Below are 18837 nucleotides of genomic sequence, written 5' to 3'. Positions count from 1 at the left end.
GCAGGTAATAAAGATTAAAATGCCAAATTTGTATTCTTGCCAAAATAAGCAAAGGCATAACTGTAATTTAAAGGGTAATTTTGCCAAATCACAGATTTCTTCTCCCATGTCATGTTGGTAGCCCTCCTAGTTAGTGCAATTCTGAGCTATTATTTCCCTCAAACTTATAGACACAGAATTGGGGGACAGGGAAGGTTCTGAAATAAGATAGGGTGGAATTAAAATATACATATATATGCTCAAATATATGTTACTGGGAAGTAGAAAATCAAAAATGTAGGGACAGTTTATCTTCATTTTCAGAAAAGTGAGGTTAACATTCAAAAGTAAGAAAACCTGAATAGTATGGAAAGGGGATATACTTGATTCAGGGAGACCAGTAACAAGGCTATTAAAAGTCTAGGCTAGGGGCAGCTAGATGGTGCAGTGGATAAAGCACCAGCCATGGATTCAGGAGTACCTGAGTTCAAATACGACCTCAGACACTTAACATTTACTAGCTGTGTGACCTTGGGCAAGTCACTTAACCCCAATTGCCTCACCAAAAAAAAAAAAGTCTAGGCTAGAATCAAGTGGATCACTTTCACCTGAGAGGAAAAAGTTTAGAGGTGGTGTCACGGAGGAAGAACCACCTGAGTTAGTATTTTAAAGATGGGAAAACTTCAGCAGAGGGAACTTGGGGAAGGAGTTCATTGTAGGCAAGGGCATTTTCATGAGCATAGGCATCAAGACAGGAAGGATAAGAAAGAGAATGAGGGAAAGAGTTCAGTTGGGTTGGAATAAAAAGTAATAAGTGAAGGAGAATAAAATGTGATTAAACAGTTCAATTTAACTCAATTCAATTCAAAATTCTATATTTTAAGCATCTGACTCTCAAGGTACTGTGCTAAATACTAATGATGTTGCAAAGCTATGAGAAGAAGCTGGAAGAACAGGTTGAATCAAACTATGGAGGACCTCACATGCCAAGATTTAATGTTTATACTCTTCTTTGGGGGCAGGGACGGGACAATGAGGGTTAAGTGACTTGTCCAGGGTCACACAGCTAGTAAATGTCAAGTGTTTGAGGCTGGATTTGAACTCAGATCCTCCTGAATCCAGGGCCGGTGCTTTATCCAGTGCACAGTCTAGCTGCCCCCGTTTATACTTTCTTTAGGTCAAGACTAGAAACTCATATTATTTTCTATTTTTTCTTTAAATATAAAAAATTGTTTTCTTTTCTTTTTATAGCACCTTAGTTTCCAAATATTTATCACTCCTTCTCCTAACCAGTGAACCACCCTTATAATAAAGGATAGAAGAAGAGAAAAAAGCATTTCAGAAAAACAACAAACACATTAACTGAGTTTTCCTCCCTCCCTCCCTCCCTTCTTTCTTTCCTTCTTGCCTTCCTTCTTCCCTCACTCTTTCCCTTTCATCTTCCTTCCTTTCTTTCATTTTTTTCCTCCCTCCTTTCCTTCCTTCTTTCCCTGACACAAAAAAAGGTTAAGAAACTCTGGTCTAGGAGAACCTAACATGTAATAGGGGTTCAATAAATATTTGGTAATTTGAAAGCATTGAATAACAACTAAGTAATTTTAGATCCTCAGGAAGTAATTTTCTCACCTATAAAGCAGGGATAACAATTACTGTTTTATCTTCTTCAACAATGTTATAGTGGAGACCAAAAGAGATAATGGCTATAGAGTGTTTTGTTAATTATAGATCACTATATATATATATATATATATATATATTTCAGCTATTCTTTTACAACTTTACCCATCAATGTGTACAGTATACATACAATATATACATAGTAGGTGATCAATAAATATAGGTGGAATGAACAAGTATATTTCACCTAACATTGTTAACTAGTTTGAAAAAAACATATAATATGACAGGGCACAATTAGTTCTGTAAGAACATTATAAATTGTGTAAGAGGAACAAATAGACAGGTTCCTCAGAGATTCCATGAAAAACAACAAAAAGAAACACCAAAGAAAAGAAACGGCTTAAAAAAGAAAATAATAATCAACCAAAATAATTAGTAATGTTCATGAAATAACAACTACAGCCAGTTCCATACTAAGAAATCTGAGAATCAATAAGACACAGATGATTACCTACTGAAGTATAAAATACCAAAGCCAACAAAAAAAGTACACAACTGTAAGAGAGAATAATTAATTAATCTATTAAGAAGGTTAAATCAGACAAACTATTAATAAACTACCTTGTAAAAAGGCCTTGGGTCCAGGCAAATTCACAAGAGAATTCTACCAAACTGTTAATCAACTCATAAACCATTTAGACTGTCTCAAAACAGGGAACTACTGGTAGGCTCCCCAGTTCCTCTACAAGGTAAATATAATTTTGATTCCTAAAGAAAGACAAAGGTAAGAAAAGTATGGACCAGTATCATTTATGAATATCGGGATCAATTATTATTCATTTAACATTCACATCCTAGCTGTGCTTGTGACTTTCTGGACTTCACCATCTTGACTCAGCTGCCTTCTCACCCTGGAATTTCCCTGTTTCATTCGAGCCTTCTCCACCTGATGAATTCCTTCTAGGGCCTTCATTTTGATGATGAGCCTAAGCTGGTCATGTTTCCTTCCCCTGCAAGCTCTGCTTCTGATTCTATAGACTGTGCCAACAAAGCCCCAAATCGGTAACTTCCCCTTCTCCCTTTTCAGTACAATTTTATGTGTTATTTCCCCTCCCCCCATTAGAATGGCAGCTCCAGATGGGCAGGAATTATCTTTCTTTCTGCTTGTATTGAACTCCAATGGCCTAGTAGGTACCTGGAGGGCAGTAAGCATTTGATAAATGCTTATTACCTGCAGAGAATTTCCCCTACCTGAATGAAGCCCAAGTAGATAAGTCCTAGGGAGTTTCCAAGAGGAGAAAATAGAATAAGTGACTTGCTAAGAGTCACAGAGTTAAAAAAGAACTGTGGAGTAGATGCGAATGAACCATACTATTTCTTTTGTTTTTGGTGCTGATGTTTTTCTATTTTGAGGTTTTTCGTCATTGCTCTGATTGTTCTCTTATAACATGACGAATGCAGAAATATGTTTAATGTTATTATGTGTGTATATATATATGTATATGTGTATATATATATATATATATATATATATATATATATATATATATATATATATATATATATATAAAACCTATATAAGATTACCTACTGTCTAGGGGAGGGAGGAGGGAGGGGAGGGAGGAGGGAGGGGAGGGAGGGAGAAAAATCTGAAATTGGAAAGCTTGTATAAACAAAAGTTGAGAACTATCTTTACATGTAACGGGAAAAAATAAAATACTTTATTAATTAAAAAAAAAGCATCACAGAGCTAATAAGTGTCATAACAGCGATTTAAGCCCAGGTCTTCTCAGACTCCAAGCCCTGCATAGCATATACTATCCTACCATACTGTTTCTACCATTATGGATGTTAGTGGAGGTACTGGGTCATCAGTGAATATCAACAACTTTAAGAGGCTGCATGGCAATTAAAACAATTCTGAGGTATCACCCCATACCTATCAGAGTAGCAGATATAACAAAAAGGGGAAAATATTGGATGTTGGAGGGGATATGGGAAAACTGGGATGCTAATCCATTGTTGGTAGAGTTGTGAAAAGATCCAATCATTCTGGAGAGCAATTTGGAACTATGCCCAAAGGCTATAAAACTATGCATATCCTTTGATCCAGCAATACCACTGCTAGGTTTATATTCCAAAGACATCCCCCAAAAAGAGAAAAAGACCAATTTGTACAAAAATACTTTATAGCAGCCCTTTTTGTGGTGGTTAAGAATTAGAAATCAAAGGGATGGCCATCATTTGGGGAATGGCTAAATAAGCTGTGGTATATGATTCTGATGGAATATTATTGTGCTATAAGAAATGACAAACAAGACGATTTCAGAAAGGCCTGGAAAGACTTACATGAACTGATGCGTAGTGAAGTGAGCAGAACCAGGAGAACATTGTGCACAGTGACAGCAATATTGTTTGATGAAGAACTGTGAATGACTTAACTATTCTTAGCAATACAATTATCCAAGACAATCCTAAAGAACTAATGATAAAGCATATTATCTATCTCCAAAGGAAAAAAACTGATATTGAACAGAGACTGAAACATGCTATTTTTCACTTTGTTTCATTTTTTCTTTTATTAAAGTTTTCTTATACAAAATTACTAATATGGTAATACTTTTCATAATTGCACATGTATAACCTATATCTGATTTCTCACTGCCTTAGGGAGACAGGAGGGGAGGAAAAGAAGGAGGGACAGAATTTGGAACTCAAAACTTTAAATAAAATGTTTATTACTATTTTTTTTAAAGGAAGCTGCATGGCACAGTAGATAGAATACTAGACTTGGAGTCAGGAAGACCTGAGTTCAAATCCTGATTGAGGTACTATCTGGTTGTGTGACCTTGGGTAAGTTGCTTAACCTCTCTTAGCTTCATTTTCCTCATCTTTAAACTGAGGGTAACAGCACTCACTTCATGGAATTGTAAGGGGCAGTGATAGTGTTCTGCACTTCAAAGATTCAGTAGAGCCTAACCTTCTGGAGTGGAGGTCAGCACAGGAACCCAGTTTTGAACAAAGAACATTCAACTTTCTCACCCAAAAGTTTAGAAAGGGGTGTAGTGTGGCCCTAGCCCAAAGTCTCAGTTTAGTAATTATTGTTGGAGAATTGAGTAAATATTTTTTAAAATTGACCATTAAAAATTACCTCCTGGGGCAGCTAGGTGGCACAGCCTTGGATTCAGGAGGACCTGAGTTCAAATATGGCCTCAGACACTTGACACTTACTAGCTGTGTGACCCCAGGCAAGTCACTTAACCCTCATTGCCCCACAAAAACAAACAAACAAAAATTACCTCCCCCAGAAGAATGAAAGAGTAATAACTAGAATAACTGCAAATTGATACTCAGAGAGAAATGGTCCCCAAGGAGCTTACAATCTAATGTAGGGAAACAACACTCAAAAAGAGGAGGGAAAGTAAGGATACCAGAAGGTACCCAGTGTGGGGGCATCTTGTTCTGTGGATTTGAAACTAGGCAGAGTAACAGATACAAAGTAGAGTGAGCTAAAAGTCCCAATTTCTGCCCTTTATAAAAGAAGGCTCTGGGAGGAGTTTGATACTGCACCCACAAGCCCTCCAATAAGAGGGTACAGAAGATTGAGAAAGATGGTGTCAATCAAGACTTGAGTTAGCAACATGGTGATGAGATTAAAAGTGGACCTTGTCCAGGGAGGAACATCTTGTTCTTCAGAGTTGAAACCAGGCAGAACACCAGATGCTCAGAATGGTTTCAGAGGAACTAAGCACAAAACAAGCTGCAAGGGGCAGCTAGGTGGCACAGAGGATAAAGCACTGGCCCTGGATTCAGGAGGACCTGAGTTCAAATGTGACCTCCGACACTTGACAAGTCATTTAACCCTCATTGCCCCGAAAAAAAAAAAAACAAGCTGAAAAATGATAGTCCTAGGGCTTTCATAGATGGCAACATAAATTAGAGGGATTTGGGAAAAGACTCCCACTCCCCTCCAGAAAGATACCTAGGTCCATCAACTCAGGAGCTGAGACCTATATGACACACGGATTACATAAGCAAAAAACAACAAAAACATCAAAATCATGTATTTATTGAATTATTCCATCATTATATGTATCTTGAACAGGTACTGCAGAGAAATGATGTTATATTCAGAAATAAATAGGAAGAAGAGAGCAGACTTGACACATTGGAGAAATTGTGCCGCACTTTCAACAAACCTAGGCTATTCCATGATACAAACCACCAATTGTTGTTCTTTAGTTTGTGACCCCTTTTGGAGTTTTCTTGGCAAAGATACTGGAGTAGTTTTCCATTTTCTTATGCAGTTCATTTTATAAAGGAGGAAACTAAGGCAAATAGGGTTAAGTGACTTGTCTAGAGTCACACAGCTACTATCTAAGGCTAGATTAGAACCCAGGTCTTCCTGATTCCAGGCCCAGCACACCACGCACTGAGTCACCAGCCTTAATATCCATATAATATTAAAAGACCTAGAAGAAGGCATGGAGTGGGTCCTCTTTGAAGGATTTATGGCAGAACTTGGACAAGAATCACACAGGACAGGAATCCATGGATGGGCTAGGATCTGCACTAGGTCGGGGGTAACATACCCACAGTGAGGAAATCATTAATAAATTCAAATGTAAATTCATTAGAGTGCTAAAGAGTTCAGTTGAAGCTCAGATTCAAAGCAGTAGACAATCTGCTAGGATTTGTTTCAGACAAGCTCTGAAAGGAATATGAAAGGAATTTTCTTTTCCAAACTGATATTTATTTGTTTGCTCTGTGACTTATTTGTTTTTGTTTTTGTTTTTGTTTTTTTTGGTTTTGGTGGGACAATGGGGGTTAAGTGACTTGCCCAAGGTCACACAGCTAGTAAGTGTCAAGTGTCTGAGGCCGGATTTGAACTCAGGTACTCCTGAATCCAGGGCCAGTGCTTTATCCACTGCGCCACCTAGCTGCCCCCTCTGTGAATTATTTGTAAAGAAGATGTCATGCCAGTGTACAGGGTGGCAGGTTAAGTGCAAACTGAAGACTAGGTAGAATAAAAAAAAGAATTCCAGATGTACCTGACAAGGGGACTTCAAAAACAACAATAAAAGTTATCTACATATATATATATAATATACATATCTATATATCTTTTTATCCCCAGTGCTTAGCAAGGTGCCTTAGCACACAGTAGACATTTAATAAATGTTAACTGACTGTATGACTAGAGAGTCAGCAGGGCAACTTTCAAATATAAATATGATATGGGGGCAGCTAGGTGGTACAGTGGATAAAGCACCGGCCCTGGATTCACGAGTACCTGAGTTCAAATACGGTCTCAGACACTTGACACTTACTAGCTGTGTGACCCTGGGCAAGTCACTTAACCCTCATTGCCCTGCAAAAACAAAAAACAAACAAAAAAACCCCCAAAAATATAAATATGATATGAAATGCACAGTCAAAGCTGAAATAAAATAGAAACATTCAAGGTATGTTTTACTTCAGTTTTGCTCTCTCACTTATGGAAGACATTAAGGTGAGACTCACTTCAAAATGTCATTTGAAATACAGTTATCCCTTCCACATTATGACTTTCCATATTTCTGTTTTGATATATTGTGGGTTGGCATATTAAATGGGAATTTGGGGGAGTTTTGTGGAAGCCACAGATGACAAGTGAAGGCCAACAAATGACACAGAAAAGGTTTAGAAACTCAGAAATGCACAAAATACAGGGATAGTATTAATATCAGCCCAAATTTTACAATAGGGCACTGTAAATACCCCATAAAATAAAGGGAAAATTCAGACTTCTCTGCCATGAAGGGAGGACCTAAAATTTTTGTGTGGATTTTCCAGATCACAGGGGTGCTACACCCCTAACCCTCATGATATGGAAGGTGTAACTGTAGGCAAGAAACTTCAGCAAACAGATGTCATGGAGATAATTCATATTTTATGCTATTTTTATCAAAAAATGCAGTGGGTAGATAGTGATTTGATTGGTATGGAAACTCCTATACTCTTATGGTACTTTACCTTGCTGGCTTTATCATTCAACCTGATTTAATTCCAGTGTAATTCTGACCCCAAACTACTAAGACTAAGAATACTTCATTCATCCTACTTACATTGGTTTCTTTTCAAAGTCTTATTGATGCTCAAAATTGCTGTAATTTTCCAATACCATCCTTCCCCAATAGAACTCTCCCTCTTTTACATAAAGAGGTACAGTTAAACAAAACAAGCCAATACATTGACCATGCATAATGGCCTTATGCCTCATTTCAAACTAGTAGTTGACCACTGCACTACTAAAAGAAAGGAGGTGTGTTTCACCTTGGTCCTCTCTGTGAAGACACCCTGGGCATACAATCTCCAAAGCACAAATGACAAATGACAGCTTCAAAATCTTTGTCATTCCACCCTTTGAAACCAAAAGGGGAGAAACCTAACTTATTCTTACCTCTCTCTGATCTTGGTAAAAATACTAGAAAACTGAGCAAGTTTAAAGCAAAATTGTGAATTGATAGCAAAATTAGTCCAGGTCACTGCCTCACTAAGTCATAGTATTTATATATTCATCTTGCTTTCAAAAAAATGTTCTATACAGTCTACTTTTAGAAAAATGGCACAAATAATACAGAGTCATCATCTCTCCTTTTGCCTTAGTCTCCAAATTAAGTTGAACCCAAGTTTACATAGTAGGTATGAGTGTTATATAAATCAGTTCATTTATCAATGCTGAGAAACATAAAAAGGCTAATCTTTACATTTAAAATTTGTAATTGTCAGTCTTTAATGAAGATAAAACGCAAACAGCCCAAAGACAAATCCACAGGGGATGGAGGAAATCAACTTCAGAAAATATTTAATTACCTAATAATTAAAACCAGGGATTTTTTAGTGTAGAAAAACAAATTCATGCTATTTTTAAAAACCCAAACCTGAACCAAAGCATATAGAAAAGCATGTAGCTATGAAACAAATTATTTTTCATGGCATCTATTTCTTTTTTTACTGGTTTAGTTTTATTTACATAGGGCATTTCCCTTTGCTAATAATAATCATCTTTGTAATGGCCAATTTTATATTACTTAAAATTCATTTATAAATGAATTTCTGTCATTATCAAATATAAATATTTTCACTTAAATCTGCAATACTTCTGTTTTATGCAAATTTCTTTCTTTCCCAATACTGATTTTATTTCTTCTAGTAAACTGATTTTACAAGTCTATTGCTGTCTTGTGAAACCTGACCTCTTTGTAACTTGCTTCTTGCCCCCCATGGCCAGTGCTAATATAAACCAAGAACTCAAGAAGAAGTCATTAAAGTAGTGCTATTAAGAGGCCAGAGCTCCATAAAATGGGCAAGAAACAAAGTATCTAGAAACATTCACTGTTCTCAAAAACAACCTTGCAAATGCAATAAACATAAGTGCCTTTTTTATTTGAGACTTCCTCTTTTCCACTTGTCTACTTAATCAATTTGGGTCAAAGATTTATAATCAACAGAAGTAGACTAATAATATTAAGATGAATAAATCTTCATATTTAGCAGTGGATTACTTTTTTGTTTTAAATACTGTGTAAAAGCTCATATTTCCATAATAATAGATAGTTATATGGCATTTTAAGGTTTGTAAAATGTTTTCTCACAACCCAGTGAGGTAAGATGAGTGTTTAATATATTAATAAATTAATATTATACCAAATTATATAAAAGTTTAAATAAAACATTTACAGAGTACATTTTTTTGGTCTTTCTAATGTAAAATCTGCACTATTGTCATAATCACTACAGAGTGCAAATGGTCATTACATGATGATGAAATAACTCAATAATGGAGATTTATTGCATGTTATTCAAATCACTTAAAATAACATTCTTAAATATAATGAAAACATGAGAAAAATCATTACTTAAAAAAAGACATGTAAATCATCTTTATGTTACCAAACAGAAGAGACTGTACATAGTAAATCACACCATCACGCTGAGGGCATACTTGAACTAAAAGGTAGTAATAACAGTTTCAATAGAGTACACAAGGTTCTACCAGTGGACCTTTGTTTCACCTAGTAAACCTGCAAGCCAATCCCAGAAGGGAAAAGAATAAAGCAGGAAGTGGAGTTTGTCAGCAGACAGCCTTCCTGTTCCCAACTCTCCATCACGAAATTTCAGCCTTACAATCAGCCTCCAGAAATCTTTGGGAAAAGTCAAACTAGCTCCTTAAAAAAAAAAAAAATTCTCTAAAATTCTTCTCCTTAGTAGGGAATACTATCTAGAACAATGTAAAATGTCAATATTACATTATAAATCAATAATAAGCATTATGATGAAATTCATTCTTATTACCTTATTAACTCATTAGCTAACTTGATTTTTTGTTTGTTTGTTTTTGTTTCTGTTTTTGTTTTGGGGGGTGGGGTAATGGGGGTTAAGTGACTTGCCCAGGGTCACACAGCTAGTAAGTGTTAAGTGTCTGAGGCTGGATTTGAACTCATGTACTTCTGAATCCAGGGCCAATGCTTTATCCACTGTGCCATCTAGCTGCCCCCTTAACTTGATTTTTTAAAGAAAACCAAATTATCAGTTTCAAAAAATTTAAAAGGTGATTTACAGCCAATGAAGAATAAAAGAAATTGTTAGGAGCTATTTCACATAATAATATGCCAATGTTTACAAAATATAAATTATTGAGGTTAACAAAACAAGAAATAGAAGACTTAAATAACTCAATCTTAGCAAAAGAAATTTAACAAGCAATAGGATTAGGGGCAGCTAGGTGGTGCAGTGGATAGAGCACCGGCCCTGGAATCAGGAGTACTTGAGTTCAAATCCGGCCTCAGACACTTAACACTTACTAGCTGTGTGACCCTGAGCAAGTCACTTAACCCCAATTGCCTCACTAAAAAATAAATAAATAAATAAAAATTTTAAAAACAAGCAATAGGATTACATGGATTTGCAGGTGAATTCTATCAAATATTAAACAACAATTAATTCCAATATTAAGCAAACTTTAAAAAATAGGAAAACAAAAGGTACTAATTCCTTTTATGGGCCTTGATACCCAAAACAGGAATAGAAAAAGAAAGAAAAATATAGACTAATATTTCTAGTAAATATGGAAGTAAACATTTGAAATAGAATTTTAGCAAGGTGACTATAATAACATAGTATAAAGATTTTCCACTACATACAGATAGATTCATAGCAGAAACAAAGGAATGATTCAATATTAGGAAACCTATATAGATAATAAACCATATTAATAAGAATAAAAACATATGATTATATCAAAACATACAGAAAAGGCTTTAGACAAGATATGATACTCAATTCTTGTTTTAAAAAAACAATACTAGAAAGCATAGGAATAAATAGATCTTTCCTTAGTAGTATCTACACAAAATCAACTGCCAGCTTAATTTGTAATGGTGACAAACTAAATGCCTTTCCAGTAAGATCAGGCATAAGGCAGGATGCCTACTATTCAAAATAGTGCTTGAAATGCTAGTCATACCAATAAAACAAGGAAAAGAAATTGAGGGGACAAGCATACGCAATTGAAATGATCAACAACTTCAGTAAAGTTGCAGGGTATAAATAAATCCACATAAATCATCAGCATTTCTATGTATTACCAACAAAATACAGCAGGAGGAGATAGGAAGAGAAATTCCATTTAAAATAATTGCAGAAAATATGAAATACTTGGGAATCTATCTGCCAGATTTCCACTTGGGAATCTATCTGCCAGAGCACATATTATTACAACATGAATAAATTACAAAATATTTTGACAGAAATAAATACAGATCCAAATAATTGGAGAAGTATTAATTGCCTATGGATAGACTGAGTCAACATAATAAAAATAACAATACTATCTTAATTAACTTATTTATGACCATACCAATCAAACTATCAAATGATAGAAAAAAAATAATAAAATTTGTCTAGAGTACAAAAACATCAATAATCTCAAGGAAAATAATGAAAATAAGTGAGAAGGAAAGGGACCTAGCAATACCAGTTGTCAAAATATACTACAAAGCAACAGTCTTCAAAATAATTTGGTACTGGTTAAGAAATAGTGAGACTGATCAGTGGAACAGAATATGTATATAATATATAGAAGCAAATAAGTGTGTAGTTTAGTGTTTGATAAACCCAAAGATCCTAGCTATTAGGGTAAGAACTCACTTTTGCTTAAGATTTTGCTCATATTATTTTTCTTTGGTTCTTATTCATATGGATAAACCTGTGGACATTTCAATAGAAGGTACAACAAAAAAAGAAAGAACACAAAGAAATTTCAGGTAGATGAAAGGATGACTCATGTTCTACATGTCCCACATTAACAAGAAAAATCATTCTATGGAATATACTTTGTCATCTCACCTTGAATTGTACATGATGAAAGAAAACATAAGAAAATAGATCACCATGAGGATGATTTCTGTTTATACACTAACATTTATAGAGGATAGAAGAAGGGAAAATCCCATGAAGAATTTAAAAAGATTTTCCAAACTAAGTCAAGCTATCAATAGTCACATGAAAAAATGCTCTAAATCACTATTGATTCTAGAAATACACATTGTGACTTCATACAAAGGTGAGCTGGATCCTTAGAAGCAGCACTCCTTTATATCTTGAAAACCTTCAAGAATAAATTAAATAGTACTGGGAAAAGTAAACAACAACCATCAAAACCCTTACCACAACCACTACCACCAACAACAATAACAACACAGACACACAGACACACTAATAACTTTATCTTAACAAAAGTGAAAAGAATGAATGATTACTGATTTTTAGAATCAAATATCTGTAATCAGAATACGGAATAGTTAGAGAAGAGGTCAAAATCCATACCAGGTTAAAAAACAAGGTAAAAATTAGAAGATGATACTACATGCAATTTCAGCAGCTCTAATCTGACCTGACAAGATGTTGACTCTTTTTTAGGGAAATACATAAAATAAAGTCATTAACTCTAATCATCATTATTTATTGGACAAATTTAAGCAACACAAAAGTCACCAAAATCAAGAGATCTAAAAGAATCCAGAAATGAATGACCTTCAGTCAGCAAACATATCATTTCACCACATACACACAAGATAGCAAAAAGTAACACAAATCAAATTTATAAGAATATGTCATTTCCCAGTTGATAAATGGGCAAGTTTTAGAGAGTTTTCAGATGAAGAAATCACAGCTATCAATAGTCATATGAAAAAATGCCCTGAATCACTATTGATTAGAGAAATGCAAATTAAAATACCTGAGATACTGTCTCACACCCATCAGATTGGCTAATGTGACAGAAAAGGAAAATGACAAATGCTGGAGAGGATATGGAAATATTGGGACACTGATGCACAGTTGCTAGAGTTGTGAACCAGTCCAATCATTCTAGAGAAAAATTTGGAACTATGCCCAAAAGTTTATAAAATTGTGCAGTACCCTTTGAGCCAACAATACCACTATTATGTCTGTATCCCAAAGAGATGAAAGGAAAAGGACCTTTTGTACAAAAATATTTATAGCAGCTGTTTTTGTGGTAGTAAAGGATTGGATGCCCATTAATTGGGGAACGGATGAACAAATTGTGTTCTATGATTGTGATGTGTTATAAGAAATGATGACCAGGATGCCTTCAGGAAAACTTGGAAAAACTTAAATAAACTCTTGCAAAGTGAAATGAGAAGAACCAGGAGAACACTGTACATAGTAAAAGCAATATTGGGGGGGCGGCTAGGTAGGGCAGTGGATAAAGCACTGGCCCTGGATTCAGGAGTTCCTGAGTTCAAATCCGGCCTCAGACACTAGACACTTACTAACTGTGTGACCTTGGGCAAGTCACTTAACCCCCACTGCCCCACAAAAAAAAAAAGCAATATTGTATGAATAATCAACTGTTAAAAGAGGCAAAAAAAAAAAAACCCAAAAGGTACCAGGTTCAAAAGGTGCCTGACCATATGCAGGACTTGGGAATAGGTACCATCTGACAGTTCTATCATTTACTATCTAGTTCTAGGTCACAGATTCAATGCAGCCTGAGGAGAAAACCTGTGCCTAGACAATGCTATTCCAAAGTAAGGAGCAGTCATGGGCCCCAAGCCGTGCATTAAGCAAGGGGCAAATTCAGAAGCAAGCAGCAAGCTATGTAGTCCTGATCCAAGGAGTGGAGCTGGAGGTTTTCAGTTCCAGGCATCAGCTCCATCTGAAGCCTATAGCAAAAGAATCAGGACGGGAATCCCTGACTAAAGGGAGAACTACAGTTATATTACTGTGAACCGGCAGAGCTTTCTAGCTGGTTAATAGTAACTGGGTCCAGCAGCAGTCTACTGGAACTCTAACCACAAGCAAGCCTACAGGTATGCTGCTCAGATACATACACAGATCAGGAACTTGCAGAATTCAGACTAAGAGGGCAGTGATCAAATTTTGCCTTCCATCTTACCACTTTGGAGAAAGCACTGAAAGTTTGTAGGTTCTCAGCCTGAGCTGTCCCTGAGATGCTAGAATAACACAATGCCCAATACTCCAAGAAAGTAGCAGAGTCTAGGACCTAGGAGGAAAAAGCTCAGCTAGACATTGTCTCCAGAAGTGGAGAGAAGATGGCTCTAATGTAAAATACTAATTCAAGAAGTAGGTTGGAAGAATAAACAAATGAACAAAGAGTACCAACACAAAAAGCTATTAGATTAACAGGGACTCTCAAGACACAAACCTAGAATAAGAAAACTTCAGGGGGAGGTAGGTGGCACAGTGGATAAAGCACTGGCCCTGGATTCAGGAGGACCTGAGTTCAAACACGGCCTCTGACACTTGACACTTACTAGCTGTGTGATCCTGGGCAAGTCACTTAACCCCAATTGAATCATGAAAGAAAGAAAGAAAGAAAGAAAGAAAGAAAGAAAGAAAGAAAGAAAGAAAGAAAGAAAGAAAGAAAGAAAGAAAGGAAGGAAGGAAGGAAGGAAGGAAGGAAGGAAGGAAGGAAGGAAGGAAGGAAGGAAGGAAGGAAGGAAGGAAGGAAGGAAGGAAGGAAGGAAGGAAGGAAGGAAGGAAGGAAGGAAGGAAGAAAATAACTTGAAAACATCTATAAGCAAAGTCTCAAAGAAAAATACAATGTATTTGGTGTTAGGACAGTTACCTAGAAAGTCTTTGTGTTTGAGATTTTTCTATATAATTTTCTCCCCTGGGATAGGAATAACAGAAAAGGGGTGATATTAACTTCCTTCTGTATACTGATCACCATGATTTCTTTCCAAGGACCATTTAAAAGCAGTATAACTGGAATGAGAACTAGAAATTGTAGAAAAAATCTTTGTATTAAACATTTCTCTACCAATCACCTCACTTATAAAATTAACACAAATATATTAAAATGATTAATAACCACCTGGAAAATGTTCAAAAATAGGCAAAAAGGGAAATGAAAATGAAAAACATTCACCAAATTGGCAAAGATGGAAAAACATGATGTTGGCAGTGATATGAAAAAACAGGCACCCTAATTCACTGCTGGTGAATCAGTCTGACCATTTTGGAAAGCAATATAAATTATATAATTCAAACAATATAAATTATAAAATAAAAACTTATAAAAAGTGTCCATACTTTGATCTAGAAAATCTCCTATTAATTGTATGGTCTCCAGAAAGATTATAGACAGAAAGTTAAGACCTATCCATTAAAAAAATTATAGTAGCATTATTTATAATAGTAAAAAGTTACAAATGAACCATAAACAATTGGGAAGTGACTCTATAGATCATGGTATATGGATAATGGAAAATTATGACCTAAACAAACCTTAAAAAGCTATATGAAATCATGCAAATTAAAATCACCAGAACCAGAATAATATCAAACTATTGACCAAATAAGAGGGAACATGCATGAGAATGGTCACACAAAAAGACTTGATAAGAATATAGAGGGGATGACTAAAAATATGATTATACTTTATACAATGAAATTGATAAATTTCAATGTAAATGTTTGCTGAGCAAAGTTGCTGGTTGATTTAATATTCAATGTAAAGCTTTTAATAAAACAAATTAAAGATTATAATGGACACCCTACCACATATACCAAGATGGAACTCTAGTTGATCCACAGTTTATCCTAAAAGATCAAATCTTTTCTACAGTCGATTTCAAGGAGGTAGGGACAACTACTTGTGATAATATGCAACCTGTGGGTAAAACAACTACTATGAAGAGAAAGGCAATTGTGATAGAGCAAGAAAATAAAAGGTCTGTCTTAGAAGTACACTAGAAGATAAATGATACTCCTGAGGAAAATGAAAAGAAGATTATGAAATCTGAAATTTAAAAATACACAGAAACTAAAAGCCAGTCTTTATGATAAGGTTTCTTAACAAGTAGTCTTTAAATGGATTTCTGGGTATCTGTAAACTTGTTTTGTTTTGTTTTGTTTTGGGTAGAGGGTCAGGGCAATGAGGGTTAAGTGACTTGCCCAGGGTCACACAGCTAGTAAGTGTCAAGTGTCTGAGGCCGGATTTAAACTTAGGTCCTCCTGAATCCAGGCTCAGTGATTCATCCACTGCGCCACCTAGCTGCCCCTGTAAACTTGTTTTTAAGAATATTTTGATACTATATTTCAATATAAGTGGTTCCTTTTGTAATCTTACATATTTTATGTAATTAAAACATTCTGAGGAGGGAGTCTATAGGTTTCACCTAACTGCCAAAGGGGTCTATGACATAAAAACAGTTAAGAACACCTGTTTTACTAGAAGTCCAAAGAAATTCCATTATAAAATTACCACCAGTATTCCAGATTCAGAAAATCAACTGATGTTAACTTTTAGTTTAAATATTTCACAACTATTTCTTAATCTATAGCTTTCTAAAATCAGACTAGATATGGCACTGTCATAACATACATAAGATGGTTAGTTTGGAACCAAGATTTGATTTCCTCACTTTAAAAAATTTCCTCAATTGGGATTTTCTTCTCATATAATTTATCATCCAGACAAGTGTATGGCCACAGAATACTAATGTTAATGCTTTTATCAAGTAATTCTTCTGAGTCCCTGTGTTGGATTTAAAAAAAAAGTGGTAGGGGGGGTGCAGGAAATAGTATAGGGGAAAAAAAACCGTAAAACTGCACACACAGTAAACCAGCATTAGTAGTTCAAAGTTGTTCAACTTGTGTGGTTCTTATGAATACGTGGAGAAAAGAAAAATGTGTCGCTTTGTCTTTGCTAGGACTACTTCCCCTTCAGCAGTTTGCCAAGTGACTGCCTCATACTGCTGCTGCCTAATCCTAGAGATGCTATTCTTATGCCTTGTCATTCCATCAAGAATTAGTTCTGCTTAATAACCCAACTGTGCAGGAAGAACATTCCATGTAACACTTTGTTCCATTAAGGAAAACAGATTGATCAAGACAATGTCTGAAGAAAGAATAGGACTTTCCAACAAATGCATCACTTTGGTACTATGCCAATCCTAGAGAATCTGAAGTGAAAAAAAAAATTAGAAAATGTCAATTATTTTCCCATTACTATTATTTTGCTTTTCTGGAATCTTGATTTAAGAAAATTCAAAATACAACCCTAACATAGCAGCTGGGACATTAAAGCATATATTTAAAAACCCTCTCCTATAATTGTTTATGTTTATAAAGCTTGTCACCTCACCAAAATGAAAATTCTTGTTGATGTTATATATACCATATTTCCCAAACATACCATATATATATAAAATACCTGATGGTTAAATGTTATAAAATATACTTAATTTAAAATTATGCCATAAGACCTTATCACAGACCTTGTAATAAAGAGATCTTTATGAAGCACATAATTCAGAAATTGGGAAACTGATACCATATATATATATATATGTGTGTATATATATATATATATATATAATCCCTAAATTGTCCTCAACCTATTCTTCTTAAAATAACTGAGCATGTAAAGGGTCAAATTTAAAATCATATTTGAATATAAAATATACCAGATTGACCTTAAAATCATATCTGACTATAAAACATACCAGATTGACTTACCACAGTATCAATTATCAATAAGCAACAATTATAACAGTCAACACCATGAATGAAAAATTTTTAAATAGATATCAATGACACTAAGTGGTTACACACCAGTGATACAATAGGCCATGTTTACTTTACTAGATTGAGCATTGTTACCTTATACAGGATATACCTAACATTAAAGTACAATAAATGAGAGATTTACACTACTCTTTGAGACTGCTCCATTTACCATTTGGAAAACACATCCCAACACTTATTAAGCAGCTGTTTTGTGCAAATCACAGTGCCAGGGGCCGTGGGAGGAGGATAACTAGTAAAGTTTAGATATGACAGGGCTCTTATTCTCTAGGTCCTTACAGTTTAGTAGAGCAGCCTTACAAACGAGTCCACAGAATGTCTGTCTCCTAAAACCCTACTCCCAGAAGTTGAAATGTAGTTTTAATGAGCTGTTGCAGTGGTTTCCAGGTCCTGAGAATGGACAGCAAAGGTATTCAGCTTTCAAGGTATTCTCCTAGGTGTGTTGTAGCCAGTAGACATGTGGGTTCTTAAATATAGCAAGGACAGAAGAGGCTCTTTGCACCTACTTTGGCAATGTACTTTCTCCAGGGCAGAGAAGAAAAATAAATAGCCACCAAAACTTAAGTATCAGATATTCTGTACCTGCCCTAATAAGAGACAACTACACTCCACCCTGTCTTCTTTCCTCTAGAAGTTAGCTTTCTGGCATTCAGACTCTTTCATAGACAGATGCTAACCTTAGTTTATGTTTTCAGTCAATGAATACACAAAAGGATGACACTGAAGTATAAGCAAAAATAAAGCCACAAAATACTACCCAAGAATATTCTCATTATGAAACTCATCTTTTGACATGAAAAGTTTAGTGCTGATAATAGCATAAACCAAAGATGTGAAACACTCAGCCCTGTTGCTGCCTGCAACACTGCTGAGTGCCACTGGAATTAGATTAAAATGTAATTGAGAAATATTTAAGAAAAATACAATATATATAATATTACATTTTAAAATGAAGTCAATATGAGGCCAGTAGGGATCTTTATGTATGATTTACTGGCTCCTCTTTCTATTTGAGTTTGACACCCACAATACCTTGTGTTCTTCTCCCATTAGACTAATTTCTCCAGAAATCTCAAGAAGTCCTGTTTCAACTAATCACTTATATGATGATTCCTA

General features: G+C 35.2%; 1 protein-coding gene across 1 annotated transcript in view; it reads right to left on the bottom strand.

Annotated features, from left to right (window-relative positions):
• Positions 1–18837, bottom strand: part of PRTG (protogenin) — a 138148-nt gene that overhangs the window by 79824 nt on the left and 39487 nt on the right.

Source organism: Dromiciops gliroides, chromosome 2, assembly GCF_019393635.1.
Source record: "Dromiciops gliroides isolate mDroGli1 chromosome 2, mDroGli1.pri, whole genome shotgun sequence".
NCBI classification, from domain to species: Eukaryota; Metazoa; Chordata; class Mammalia; order Microbiotheria; family Microbiotheriidae; genus Dromiciops; species Dromiciops gliroides.
Note: the sequence above shows the minus strand (reverse complement) of the source record. Positions and strands in the feature narration are given on the sequence as shown.